The sequence below is a fragment of the Pongo pygmaeus genome, chromosome Y, assembly GCF_028885625.2.
Source record: "Pongo pygmaeus isolate AG05252 chromosome Y, NHGRI_mPonPyg2-v2.0_pri, whole genome shotgun sequence".
NCBI lineage: Eukaryota > Metazoa > Chordata > Mammalia > Primates > Hominidae > Pongo > Pongo pygmaeus.
This window is the reverse complement of record NC_072397.2, coordinates 33,662,164-33,677,006: the sequence shown is the minus strand read 5'-3', so window position 1 is coordinate 33,677,006 and position 14,843 is coordinate 33,662,164. Positions and strand designations below refer to the sequence as shown.

The following is a 14,843-nucleotide window of genomic DNA, read 5'->3' as shown; positions in this document are numbered from 1 at the left end:
ACCTATGAGGTGCACGCAAAAATATGTTCACAATAATTTCGGTTGGCACGGCAGAGACAAGAAGGTGAACATCAACTGGATGCTAGATCTAGTGATATGTGCAATACTTACTGAGAGAAGGGCCCAGGCAGGAGAGTCACATATCCTCGAGGTTGGCCTAGGTAGATAGCACAATCCCGTATATGGGCTGGAACAGGCCTGGAGGGTCAAATTACACTGGTGCTTGGCAAAGATTTATATCACAATCACACTGTCAGAAAATTCAAAAGATGTGATTTACAAAACCATGCATGTCCTGCTTCCATGTGTGACAGTTGCCTTCATCCATGAGAGATGATGACAGTCCTTACTGACAGGTGGATGTGCATACAAGATGCACAATGTCATATGAGTTGAACCCTGCTTTGACTCTTTCTGTATAAACCAAAGGCTCTGTAAAATATGTGTGAGTGTTGTAATCTTTTGTGATGTTTGTACAAGAAAGTGATTCAGGACATCATGCATGTCCCTAAACTGAATTTTAAGAGTAAAAATATCCTCTATTGGATGAGTTCACATATAAGAGTCATTATTATTCCTGCTAGCCCTCCCTAGGTATTTGTTACAATTTGCTCTGTGGTTATGAATCAGGCCTAACAGCCACATCACCTAAATGCTGGCCCAGAAATATTCCAGTATTCTTTTTGCAGGAAGAGTCCTGTCCAAAATATCACATAACTTGTGTGCTAAATCCAACTCTGTTACACAATGTTCATTTTGGGCTGTGTCTAGGCAGGAGAGGAAAGTCATCTGACCTAAAAGCTGGGCTCAAGCATGTGTCAAAATGCCTCTCAACAGGAGAGTTTCTCCAAAAAAGAGAGTCATGTCATTTGAATGCAGTGTTTAGAAAAGCTACAATTACTATAGGAAGCAGGGTACAGGTCAAAGAGGAGAGTCATATACCCTATATAATGGGTCCAGAAATATGTGGCTATTTTGCCTGAGGACACTTTTTAGATAGCACAGTCAAATCACCAAGGTGCTTGGTGCAGATATTTGTCAAACTTTCTTTTGTAGGCTATATCTAGGCAGAATTATTAAATCACTCAGGAACTGAACTACAATATATGTCACAATTACACTTGTGGAAAGGCTTAGGTATAAGACTCAACTGTGGGCTTTGTAAATGTGGGATGGTGGCAACTTTTAATTCCACCTGGGTGTCTAATCGAGAGTCCCAATTTGAACTTTTTGCTGGCCCCTGCTATGAAAATTTCTACCACAAAAGAGTTTATAAAATGTAAGTTAGTTGTGTAAGTTTCTGTGATCTTGGTACAGATATGCAACACAGGACCCTATCTATTGCCCGAAGCCTAACAATGAAAGGCAAATGTTTTCTATTGGCTGAATCCAAATATAAGTTTGATCATCATTGCTGTGAACTTAAACTGGGTATATGTTATAATCACGTATGTGGGCAAAACACTGTGCAGAAGTGTAACATCACTCAGATGCTGTGCCCGGCAATATGTCACAATGTCTTCTGTATGCAGGGTGTAGGAAATTGGGTCACATTAACTGGGTGCTGGACCCAGAAATATGACACAATTTCATATGTGTAAAAAACCCAGCCCAGTTATGAGAGCCAAAACACCTACATAATGGGCCAAATATATGCCAAAATACATTCGGTATCAGCAGCACAGGCAGGAGTATCACATCTTAAGGGTGCTGGGCCCAGCAATATGCAATATGCCATAATTATCTCTTTATGCAGATCCCATGCAGAAGAGTAACATGATCTGCAGGCTGGGCAGTAATATGTGTCAAATTTCTTTTTTTCTAGGCAGGGTTAAGGAGAAATAGGAGAGTCACATATCCTGAATCCTGGGCTCAGCGACTTGACAAAATCCTCCTATTATGAAGGGCCAGGAAGAAAAAGAGAGTCACATCACTTAGGTCATGGTCTCAGAGATATGTCCTAATATTCCAACCAGGCAGAGCTCAGGCAGATGAGGACAGCCATATCACCTATGTGCTTCCATCAAAATATGTCACAATTTAACATGTGGACAGAAACTATGCAGAAGAGCCACATCACTTGGGTGCTGGGTCCTGTGATATGTCAAAAATTGCTCTTAACACAGCACCTAGCCAAGAGAGATACATCATACTAGGTGAAGGTTCTCTGCTTATGATGCAATGCTTCATCTGGTTAGGACCCAGGGAGAGAGTCACTTCATTTAGGTGACAGGCCCAGAGATATATCATAAGGTGCTGTGTGAAGCATAGCCCTGGAAAAGGGTACCATCGCCTGTGTGCCTGGCCTAGAAGAGTGTCACTTTCAAGGTTGGAAGGACCCTAGCAGGAGAGCCACATAATGTAGGCGATAGACCCAGAGATATGTCACATTGCCCACCTCCAGGCATCCACAGGATAAGGAGGACCCTTGCCTGTGCACCGGTCCTTGCATTATGTCACTATCATTCTGTTGTGCAGTGCCCATTCCAGAGAGGAGACTCACATCAACTATGAGGTAAACACAGAAATATGTCACAAAAATTTTTGTGGGTAGTGTGCAAGTAAGGATGTAACATTACCTGGGAGCTAGATCCAGTGATATGTCACAATCTTTACTGAGAGATAGAACAAGGCAGGAAAGTCATGTCAACTTGAGGTTGGCTTAGGTAGATTTCATGACCCCACCTATGAGCTGGAACAAGTCCAGAGCATCAAATTACACAAGTGCTTGGTGAAAATTTATATCATACTCACACTGTCAGAAAATTCGAAAGATGAGATTTACCATCTTACCATACATGCCAGGTTTCATGTGTGACAGTTACCTTTATGCATGTGAGATAATGAGTTCTTACTTTCAGCTTTAACTGGGTGTGCAAACAAGACTCACGATTTCATCTGTGTGCTGAGCCCTGCTTTGACTTTGTGTGTATAACCCAAAGACTTTGTAAAATATGTATGACTGCTGTAATATTTTGTGACCTTTGTACAAGAAGGAGATCCAGGACATCACGCATGTCCCTAAAGTGAGTTACAAGATGCAAAATATCCTCTATTGTCTGAGTCTACATATGAGAGTCATTATCATGGCTGTGAGCCATGCATAGGTATATGTTACAATTCACTCTGTGGTTAAGAAGGAGGCCTAACAGCCCTATCACATAAATGCTGGGTCAGAAATATTCTAATATTCTTTTTGTAGTCAGGGCCCTCTAAGAAATATCACATAACTTATGTGCTATGTCCAGCTCTGTGGCTCCATATCCCTTGTGGACAGTGTCTAGGCAGGAGAGGAGAGAAATATCACATAAATGATGGGCCCAAAATTTTGTCAAAATGCTTCCTGTTGACAGGTCCCATGCAAGAGTGTCATATCATTTGGATGCAGGGATTATAAATACTACAATCACTAAAAGAAGAAGGGTACAGGCAGGAGAGAAGAGTCATGTAACCTAGATGAAGGATACAGAAGTATGTTACAATATCCCCTGAGGACATTTTAAGATACGTCAGTCAGATCACCAAGGTGCTTGACCGATGTATCTGTCAAAATCTCATTTGCTATACCTAGGCAGAATTATTAAATCACTCAGGAGTTGAGCAAAGGTACTTGTCACAATTACACTTGTGAAAAGGCTTAAGTCTAAGAGTCACCATCCTGCACAACTCGTAGGCTCCAGTCATATGAGTTGTTACTAGGCTTTTGTTCTGGTCTCTGGTATATGGCAGAATATCACCTGTGGCCAGAGAGAACACAAGAAAGCCCCATCACCTATGTGGGTCTGGGCCACTGAGACATCACAATTCACCTTGTGGGCAGGAACATGGTGGAAGAGTCACATCACCTGGATTTCAGTGACATATCAAAACCCCCTCTCTGGGCAGCACTTTGGCAAGACAGGAGGCTCACTTCACCAAGGCAATTGGCCTAGATGTATGTCACAATGTCTATCCTGTGCAGTAACCAAATCGTAGAGTGGCCTCACATAGGTGTTGGTCCCAGGAAATATGTCACAATCTCCCTGAGGTCTGAGCCAAGGCAAAAGTGAAGAAACATCACCTAGGTACTGAGCCAAGTGATGTGGTCAATGCTTCCTGTTGGCAGAACCCAAAAAGAAAAATCACATCACCTGAATGCAGTACCCAGTTCTTAGTCACAATGCCCTGTAAGTGCATGGCCAAGGAAGTAGAAGGGAGTCACATCACTTATATGATGGACCTAGATATATAACAAAATTCCTTTTGTAGAAAGGTTTCAGGCAGATAACTCACATCATCTGGTTGATGGTCCCAGTGACATATGTAAAATTTCCGTTTGAAGGCAGAGCCGCGATGGATGTTATCTATTGCTTAGGTGCTTGCTCCACATATGGCACAATTACTTCCATGATCTGGGCCCAGAAAATGACTCAAATTATTCATTTGCTGGACAAAGTGATTTGTCCCAATGACACTCTCATATATGTTTGGAAATAAGTTTCACATCCCACACAAGTCCTGGTTTTGTGTATGTGAGTCAATTCTTTCTATAAGTTGGGTCAAAATGGAGGAGTCAAAATCTCAACAACGGACAAGATTCATGTATAAGAGCCACAATCCCCCTTGTACATTGTGGTCCAGGAGGGGAGTCATGGCACCACAGGTGTGCTGAATCCTGGTTCAAATGTTAACCACCTGTGGATCAGGTCCCTGTATGTGCGTAATTATTTCAAACATACACTGCTTTTAATGTGTGAGATTTAGTACCTCATTCCTAGACCCTGCTTATATGTGAGAATTACAATCATTTCAGCTAAAAGAGTCACATTCTTACCTGGTTGCTGGTCTCTGTTATGACACTCTTTGCACCATTAATGCTTTATATGATATACCTGATTATTATAATCCTTCATGACTTTTATACAAGTGAAAAACACAGGGCTTTACCCATGGCCATGAGACTGGCTATGAGAGTCAAAATATTCCTACTGGCTCGGTCCAGGTATGAGAGTTATTTTTGTCCATGCGTGCTTAATCCAGGTATAGGTCAAAATTTCACCTGTAAGCAGGGACAAGGAAAGGGAGTCAACTCAGCTCGACACTGAACCATTGATACAGCATAATCTCATTTGTATGCTGGACCTAGTCAGAAGAGTCACTTCACCTGGTTACAGTTTCAAATAATATGCCACGAAGCCCACCATAGAAAGGGAAGAAAAGAGAGGAGAGTCACTCCACCTATGCATGTGCTGGACTCTGCAACATGTAATAACCCTCTCTCTTGGTAGAGTCTAGAATGTGAAGGAGAGTCACATCATGTAGGTTTTTCAATCAGCGGTATGTCACAATTTGTTTGCTGAGCAAGGTTCAGGCAGGAGATGAGAGTCACACTACCTAGATGTGAAGCCAAACAATATTTCACAATGTCTTCTGGGTGCAGGACACTGTCAGAAGAGACCAATCATCTAGCTTATAGACCCATAGATATGTGATAGTATCCCCTTTTGGCAGGGTCCAGACAGAAGAGTCCCATTATTATGATTCTAACACAGTGATATGTCACAATCCACCCAAGGAAAGGAATTTAAGCCAAATAGTCTCAACACCTAAGCACTAGGCCTATTAATAGGCCAAATCTTCTTGTCTTTGAGAGTGACACTATAAACTCTGAGCTGGGTGTGTATATGAGAGTAACAATTTCACTAATATCCTGGGCTGTTGCATGACTCTCATCAATATTCAAAAGCTTTATACATCATGCATGAGAATTTCAAACCACTCTAAGGCCTTCATGTTTATATGGACTCATGACCTTACATATTCCCCTAAACCCTGGTGTAATAGTGGGCATCTCTTCTATAGGCTGGGTTAGAAATGAGACTCATTTTTATGCCTGTGAGCTGGATCTAGAAATAAGTCACAATCCCACCTGTGGCCAGACCTACATACCAAGGTCACAATTCCAACTTTGTACGGCATTCAATTGTAAAACTCATGTTCTTAACAGTGACCTTTGGACATGTAGAATGATGACAACACTTGCTTTTACCTGGGTGTGTAATCAAGAATCTCAAACTGAACTCTTCACTGGTCCCTATCAGCAAACTCTCTATACCACCAAAGAAGTTCATACATGATGAGTTAGCGTTGTAAAGCTCTGTGAGCTTGGTACAAATATGCAACTCAGATTTTACGTATTGTCTGAAGCCTAGCAATGAAAGGTAAAGTATCTCCTATTGGCTGAATCTCAATATAAATTTGACCATCATGCCTGTGAACTGAAGTCATAGTCCCATTTGTGGGCAGAAAAAGAAGGCCAGAGGGTAACATCACTTAAGTGCTGTGCCAAGCAACATGCCACAATGCCCTCTCTAGGTAGTGTATAGGAATTAGAGTCATGTTAACTGAGTTCTGGACTCAGCAATATGAAGCAATCCATTATGTGGAAAAAAACCAAAAAACAAAACAAATAAAAAAAAAGAACCAGCAAAAAGATGAGGGCCAAAACACCTACATAATGGGCCCAGGATCTGTGAAAATACCTTCTCTGGCTCCAGCAAAGTCATGAGTTTTATATTTTCAGGGTACTGGGCCCAGCAGTATGTTATAACATTCTCTACATACAGGACCCATGTAAAAGCGTAACATTATCTGGGTGCTGGGCCCTGCAATAGGCCAAAATTTCTGTTTGTGGGCATGATTTGAGAAAAAAAAAAGAGGTGAATCAAATAACCTGATTGCTAGGCTGAACAATATTTCACAATCTCTCCATTGTAAAGACCCAGCAGAAAAAGAGAGTCACTCCCCTCAGTTCATGGGCTCAGAGATATAGCCCAGTGTCCCCAGTAAACAGGGCCCAGGCAGAAAGGGAGAGTCATATCACCTAAATGCTGCCCTAGTTATATGCCAAAATCTTACGTATGGGCAGAAACCAGACTGAAAATCCACATCACCTGGGTACAACTGCAAGTAATATGTCACCATCCACAGTGTAGACAGGTTTCTTATAAAAACAGATAATGACACCACGTGGGTGCTCTGCTCACCAATATGTAATAATTCCCTCTCCTGACAGAGTCCAGGAAAAAAAGGGGACTTCCATCACCTAGGCTTTGCACTTGATGGTATATAACAGTTTTTCAGTGAGGAGGATCCAGGCAGGAGGGATGAGTCAAATTACCTAGACTCTAAATCTAGCAATGTGTCACAGTGTCTCCCCTGGGCAAGGTACTGGCAGGAGGGACATATTACATAGCCAATAGGCCTGGAGATATGGGAAAATATCCTCTGTTTGCAGGGCCCTGGAAGAAGAGTCACATTATTTTGATTCTGACCCAGTGATATGTAACAACGCCCTAATGGAATGAAATTTAAACTAAAGGTTCTCAACACCAGGTACTAGTGCAAGAAATATGACAAAATCTCCTCATCTTTAAGGGTGACACCATTAAATGTTAGCTATCTGTGTATAAGAGAGTCACAATCTCATGTGTGTGCTTGCCATTGTATGACACTCTCTATAATACCTGAGAACATTATACAATATACATGAGAGTTGCAATCTTCTCTGAGGCCTACAGGCATTTACAGAATTATGATTATACATATTGCCCTAAACCCAGGTATGACAGTCAGCATCTCTCCTATAGGCTGGTGTTAAGGAAGAGATCATTATCATGACTGAGAGCTGGCTCCAAAAATGAGTCGCCATCCCACCTGTGACCATATTCATTTATGAAAGTCACAATTCCATCTTTGTGGTGTATTCACTTGTTAGACTCAGGATCTGAACAATGGGCTTTGTAAATGTAGGATGGTAAAAAACTTACTTTCACCTGAGTGTGTAGTCAAGAATCATAATCTTAACTGTTTGCCGAGCACTGTTAAGAAACACTTTGTATCACCCAGGAAGTTTTTATTACATGAGTTAGTGTTGTAAACTACTGTGAGCTTTGTAGAAACATGCAATGAATAACCTGACTCTTTGACCTAAACCCAGTGGTGAAAGGAAAAATATCTCCTGTTGGCTGAATCCCAACATAAGCTTGATCATCATACCTTTGGACTGAAGCAAGGTATTTGTCATAATCCCATTTGTTAGCAACCTATGCAGAATGTTAACATGACTTAGGTTCTTTGTCAAGCAATATGTCATGATGCCCTCTGTAAGCAGCGCCTAGGAAAGAGGGCCACATTAACTTCAGGCTGGAGTCAGCAATATAATACAACCACACATGGAAGAAACTCAGCAAAGTGGTAAGAGCTAAAACACCTAGAAAATGGGCCAAAGATATGTCAAAATACCTTCTGTGGTCCCGGCACAAGCAGGAGAGTCACATCATTAGGGTTCTAGGCCAAGAAATATGCCACAATTTCCTCTTTATGCACAACCTAGGCAGAAGAGCAACTTCATCCGGGTACTAGGCCCTGAAATACGGCAAAAGATCTGTTCATGGGCATTGTTCAGTTACAAGACGAGAGTCACATTACCTAAGTTCTGAGCTCATCAATATGTCATAATCTTACCATTGTAAAGCCCTAGACAAAAATAGAGTCACATCACTTAGGTCACAGGCTTAGAAATATGGCCCAATATTACCAGTAGGCTGGGTTCAGACAGAAGAAGAGCCATATTACCTAGATGCTTCTTTAGCTATATGTCACAATTTAATATGTGGGCAAAAACCAGGTTGAAGGGCCACATCGCGTGGTCCTCTGTACTGAGATATTCACAAGTCCCCCTAAAAAAGGACCCAGGCAAGAGGGTTACATCAACTAAGTGCAGATTCCATGCTTATATCTCAATACTTCATGTGGGCAGGACCAAGCAGGAAGTCACATCACCTTTGTGATAGGCCCAGAGATAGATGACAAAGCATTTTTGAAAGCATGGCCCTGGCAGAAGAGTTCCATCACCTTTGTGCCTGGCCTAGCAGTATGTCACTATTCAACTGGGCAAGTTTCAAGCAGAAGAGCCATATCACCTACATGATAGGTCCTGTGATATGTCAAATGCCATTTTTTGGGCATAGCCCTGACAAAAGAGCATTATCACTTGTGTGCCTGGCCTAGAAATGTGTCACTAATTTTCCCTGTGTTCAGGGCCCTTTCCAGAGAGGAGAGTGACATCTTCTAACTGATGGACACTGTAATATGTCACAATGATGTCTGCGAGCATGGCACAAGCAAGAATGTAATGTCACCTGTGTGCTGGATCCAATGATGTTATAATTCTGAGTGGAGGGCCCAGGCAAAAGAGTCACATCACTTCAAGGCTGGCTTAGGTAGATATCAAAATCCCATAGGTAGGCTGGAACCAGTCTGAAGGGTGAACTCACACAGGTGCTTGGCAAAGATTTATATCACAGTCATGATGGAATAAAATTCTAGGGCTTAGATTTACAATATCACACATGTTCTACTTTTATGTAGGACAGTTGCCTTCATCATCTGTAATGGTGAAAACCGTTACTGTCAGCTGAATGTGCATATGAGAATCCCAGTTTTCTCCATGTGCTAGGCCCTGTTATGATTCTCTCTATACAACACAAAGATGCTATAAAATACACGTGAATGTTGTAATCTTCTGTGACCTTTTTACCAGAAGGAGATCCTGGATATCACTTATCTCCCTAAGCCTAGTTATAAGAGTCAAAATATTTCCTATTGACTGGGTTCACATATGAGAGTCCTTATCATGCATTTTAGATGTGTCTACATATATGGCACCATCTCATCTGTGGCAGTTAAACAGGCAGAAAACCACATCACCTATATCCTAAGCCAGAAATACTCCAATTTTTTTGTAGAGAGGGCCCTAACAGAAATGTCACAAAACTTGGGTGCTAGGCTCAGCTCTATGGCATAATGCCCTTTGTGGAGTGTGTCCAGGAAGTAGAGGAGAGTCATATCACCTAAATGATGGGCCCAGAGAGATATCACAAAGCCTCCCCTTTAAAAAGCCCAGACAAGAGACTCATGTCATTTGGGTGCAGTGCTTAGAAATGCTACTCTTCACTGGAAGCAGGGTTCATGCAGAAGAGGAGAGTCATGTAACCTAGACAGCGGCTGCAGAGATATGTTATGATCACTTCTGAGAACTTGTTAGGACACGAGAGTAAAATCACAAAGGTTCTTGGCAAGGGTATAGGTCCAAATGTCATCTCTGGGCTATAACAATGCAGGATTATTAAATCACTCAGGAGCTGGGCAAAGGCGTATGTCACAAGAGTACCTGTGAAAAGGGGCAGGGATGAGAGTAATGATCCTGCACATGTCCTGGCCATGGGGAAAAGCATCATCATTAGGCTCTTTATCTGGTCTCAGGTAAATGGAACAATATACCTGTGGGCAGAGAGAAAAAGGAAAGTTCCATCACCTTAGTGGATGCTGGTCCAGTGAAACTTCTCAATTGTCCTTGTGGCTAGGACTCTGATAGAAGAGTCACATCATCTGGATGCTGTTTTCAGTGACATATAAAATGCCCCCTGTGAGCAGAACTTAGGCAGGAGAGAAGACAAACTCCACTTAGGCAATTGGCCTGAATATACATCACAACGGCCCCTATGTGTAGGATCAAGGCAGGGGAGTAACCTTGCTTTGGTGCTAGGTTCAGCAATATGTTACAGTCTCTCTGGCAGTCAGGGCACAGGCAAGAGGAAAGAAACATCACCTAGTTGCTGAGCCAAGTAATATGTTACAAAGCTTCCTATTGGGAGAAATTTCATCCCCCAAAAAAGTCACATCACCTGGGTGCAGTACCTAGTTATGTGTCACAATCCACTAGAAGTGCAGGGCCAAGACAGTAGAAGGAAGTCATATCACTTAAGTAATCAACTTAAATAAAAACCACAGTGCTCTCTGTAGGCAGGCTTCAGGCCAAGATTTCACATCAGCCAAGTGCTGGTCTCAGTGATATGTAAAAGTACCCTATGTTTCATTGCCAAAAAAGATGTTACTTATTGCTTAGGTGCTTGGTGCACGTAAGTCACAATTTCAACTGTGCTCTGGGCCTGGAAAGGAGAGTCAAAACACTCAGATTCTGTGCAAAGTTATACTTCTCAATTACACACTCAAAAATGTTCAGAAATAAGTTTCACAGTCCCACACAAGTCCTGGCTTTGGGTATGAGAGTCAACACCTCCTATAAGTTGGGTTGAAGTACAGGTGTCACAATCTCAAAAATAGGAAAGATCCATATGTAAGAGCCTCAATCCCACTTGAAGATTGTGTTCCAGTAGGAAAGTCAAAGTACCACAGGTTGGCTAAATCATAGTTCAAACATCACCAAACCACCTATGGATCAGATTCATGTATGAGAGTAACAATTTCAAGCTTCAACTGCTTATGTGTGTGAGATTTACTATCTCATTTGTAGGCTCTGTACATGTGTGAAAATGAAAATCGTGTCAGTTGTGTATGCATCCAAGAGTCACAATAGAACCTGGTTGCCGGTACCTGTTATGAAACTCTTGCCTGAATAGTATAATTTCCTGTGAATTATTACAGGTGTGAGATCTAGGACATTACTCATGGCCTTAAGACTGCCTGTGAAAGTCAAATATCTCCCACTGGCTAGGTCTAGGTATGAAAGTTATTATTGTGCATATGAGCTGAATCCAGGTATACATCGCAATTTCACCTTTGGACAGAGACAAGACAGAAGAGTTACATTATTTGGGTGCTGAGCAAGGGATATATTATAACTTCCTTTTCAGTCAGGACCCAGTCAGAACAGTCATATCACCTGGGTACAGTCTCAGATAATATTATCATGACAACTAAACACTGGGTTGAAAAATAGAGGATTGCCACACCCCTAGGTGCTGGGCTCAGCAACATATTATTATTTCCTCATTAGCAGAGTACAAGCCAAACTCATTGGCAGAGTCCAAGACAAAGAAGAGAGTCACATCACCTAGGTTTTGCACTCAGTGGTATGTCACAATTTCTTCAGTGGCCAGAATCCAGGCAGGAGTGGAGAGCCACATTACCTAGATACTATAGAGATATGTCCCAGAGTCCTCTGTGGCAGGGCACTGGCATGAGAGACACATCACCTAGCTGGTAGGTCCAGAGATATGTGATAATATCTCCTGTTGGCTGGGTTCAAGAAGAAGTCTCACGTTATTAGGATTCTGACCCAGGGATAATTCACAATGCACCTATCGGCAAGAATTTAAGCCAAAATTCTCAACACTTGGTTACCAGACCTAGTGATAAGACACACTCTCCTCATCTTTTAGGGTGACACCTTTAACTTTCAGCTAAGCTTGAATATTAGAGTCACAATCTCACATGTATGCTGGGCCGATGTATGACACTCTTTACATCCAAGGGCTTTATAAAACCTGCGTGAGGGTTGCAAACCTCTCAGCGACCTTCATGCTCATATGGATTCAAAATTTTACATATTGCCCTCAATTCAGATTTGATAGTCAGCATCTCTTTTATAGGTAGGGTTAAAGGAGAAGAGCCATTATTATCCCACCTCCAGACAGATCCACATATAAATTCACAGTTCCAAATTTGTGTCATATTCCACAGTCAGCATTGTGTATGTAGGAGGGTGATAACATTTAATTTTACTTGGGTGTGTAACCAATAGTCCAAATCTGAACTTTTCACTGGGCCCTGTTATGAAAGTTTTTACCACCAATGAATTTATACAATGTAAGTCAGTGTTGTAATCTTCTTTGGGCTTCGTAAAGATATGCAACCCAGGACTTACCTGTTGCCCTAAATCCAAGGATGAGAGGCATAATATATTCTATTTTCTGAATTCCAGTATAAACATGATCATCATGTATACGAACTGAATCGAGATACATGTCACAATCTCATTTGTATATTATAATAATAATAATAATAATAATAAACAGAAAGGTAACACCAGTTAGATGCTGTGCCAAGCAATATGACTCCGTGCCTTCTCTAAGCAGGGTATAGAAAATTGGGTCAAATTAACTGGGTGCTAGACCCAGCAATATGACATCATTTAATGTGACAAAAAGCCAGAAAAGTTATGAGAGCCAAAATACATACATAACGGACCCAAGATATGTCAATATACCTTCAGTGTCTCCAGCACAGACAGGAGAGTCACATCATAATGGTGCTGGGCACAGCAATAGGAAATATGCCATAATTTCCTCTTTTTACAGAAACCAGGCAGAAAAGTAACAATATCTGGGTCTTGGGCCCTGTAATAGGTCAAAATTCCTTTTAAGGGGGACATGGTTTGGGAAATAGAAAAGAGTCATATATCCTGAGAGCTCAGCTCAGCAATGTGTCAAAATCATCCTATTGTGAGGCCCAGGCAGAAATAGAGAGTCACATCACTTAGGCCATAAGCTCAGAGATATGTCCCAATGTCCCCAGTAGGCAGAGCTCAGGCAGGTGAGGAGAATTATATCAACTAGGTGCTTTTGTAGGAATATGTCACAGAGTAATGTGTGCACAGAAACCAGACAGAAGAGCCACATCACTGGGGGCTGGGTCCTGACATATGTCACAAGGCTAACTAAGGACAGCACCCAGGTAAAAGTGTTACATCACCTAGGTGCATGTTCTCTGCTCATGCCACAATGCTCCATGTCTGTAGGGCCCAATTTGGGAGTCACCTCACTGAGGTGATAGGCACAGGGATATGTCATAATAACCTCTAGGAAGCATAGCTCTGTCAAAGAGTAACGTCACCTATGAGTCTGTCCTAGAAATATATCATTCTCTAGGTTGGCAGTGCCCAAGCAGAAAAGCCATATAACATAGGTGATAGGCCCAGAGATATGTCACAATGCCTTTTTTGGGGACATATTTCTGGAAAAACAGTACCCTCACCTGTGTGCCTGGCCTTGCAATAAGTAACTATCCTTCCTTTGTCCAGGGCCCATTCCATAGAGGAGATTTACATAACCTATAGTTGGACACAGAAATATGTCATAATAATTATGATGGGCATGGCACACACAAAAATGTAACATCCCCTGCGTGTTAGATCAAGTGATATTTCACAATCCTTACTGAGAGAAGGGCCCAGGCACGAGAGTCACATCACCTCGAGATTGGCCTAGATAGATATCACAATCCCATAGATAGTCTGGAACAAGTCTGTAGAGTCAAATTACACAGGTGCTCAGCAAAGATCTATATCACAATCACATTGTCAGAAAATCCCACAGATGAGATTTATAATATGACACATGTCTTATCTTCATATGTGACAGCTGGTTTCATCCATGTGAGAAGATGACAGCTTTACTGTCAGCTAGGTGTTCCTCCAAGACTCAAAATTTCTCCTGTGTGCTGAGCCCTGCTTTCACTCTGTCTGTATAAACCAGACTTTGTAAAATATGTGTGACTGTTGTAATCATTTGTGACATATGCAGAAGGTGATCCAAGACATCACAAACATCTGTAAACTTATTTATAAGAGTCAAAATATCCTCTGTGGGCTGAGTCCACATATGAGAGTCAGTATTATTTCTGTGAGCTGTGCCTAGGTATACATATATATATATATATATACACATAAATATATCTGTTATATATATATACATATATATCTGTTTTATGTATATATACATATATATCTGTTTTATATATATATACACACATATATCTGTTATATATATATATCTGATATACATATATATCTGATATATATATCTGATATATATACCTGATATATATATATATCTGATATAAATATATATATATATATTCTCTGTTTATACCACAATACTCCATGTCTGTAGGGCCTAATTTAGGAGTCACTTCACTGAGGTGATAGGCACAGGGTTATGTCATAATAACCTCTATGAAGCATAGCTCTGTCAAAGAGTAACATCATCTGTGAGTCTGTC

At 41.3% G+C, this 14,843-nt stretch overlaps 1 pseudogene; it reads right to left on the bottom strand.

Moving 5' to 3' along the window:
* Positions 1-1,270: 1,270 nt before the first annotated feature.
* Positions 1,271-14,843, bottom strand: part of LOC129025749 (testis-specific basic protein Y 2-like) — an 83,037-nt pseudogene continuing 69,464 nt past the window's right edge.